This window comes from Tigriopus californicus, chromosome 8, assembly GCF_007210705.1.
Source record: "Tigriopus californicus strain San Diego chromosome 8, Tcal_SD_v2.1, whole genome shotgun sequence".
In the NCBI taxonomy this organism is placed as follows: domain Eukaryota; kingdom Metazoa; phylum Arthropoda; class Copepoda; order Harpacticoida; family Harpacticidae; genus Tigriopus; species Tigriopus californicus.
In genome coordinates, this window is record NC_081447.1 from 10,587,741 (window position 1) to 10,588,565 (window position 825).

The window sequence follows — 825 nt, forward strand, 5'->3', positions numbered from 1 at the left end:
CGTGACTTCGCTCATTGGTAGGAGTTAGTTTATCTTGAAAACAATTGTCCACAAGATGAGATCTTCGAATAGCCATTGCAAATTGAAGGGGATACATTAATAAACAGGGAACCAAGTAACGGTTTCTACGGTTGTTTATGCAGCTGTCAAAAACGGGGCGGGGTCAAGCGATTATTGTTCACTACAAGCCAAAACGTAAATGTTCATGTAGGAGGCTCTTCGAAGACCGATGCCCAGTGGGTGGAATAATTGGCCCTTTTTGCAACTCTCTATTTTTTTCATTTTCGCTCTCTCTTTCCCTCTCTTGCTCGCTCTTTATTGCCAGGAATGTGGTTATGCCCTATTTGCATGAGACATTACAAGTACAAGGCCAACCTGGGCAACAACGCGTCATGCAGTGAGGGAGAAGCCCTTCTTTATTCTCGTAAGCAACTCCAAAAGTTTTATTTCCTAGTTTTTTTCCAACTTTATTGGTTCTGATTGCCCCTAACCGACCGCTTTGAAGCAAAGTCCGGCCAGAAAAGGTAGTCAGTCTCCGCTCCTGAGTGCAGTGGCGAGGGAGGATTTCAAGTGGCCCGAGAGCCACCAATACTTTCCGTGTTCCAGGAGTTGCTACATCGAGCATGGAACAACGACGACGACGACGACAACCAAGACGACGACGTCTCTTCTGGTGGGTCTTTCCCCACCTTAGCTCGCCAGAGCCTCCATCTCTACGTACGCTTGAGTTGGACAAATTCCGAGGAACCTGGCTGCTGCTTCTGCGGAAGGTCGGCCTTCCAAGCCCAAACAAAGTGAGAGAGGAAAGATATTCCTTCCCTTCGT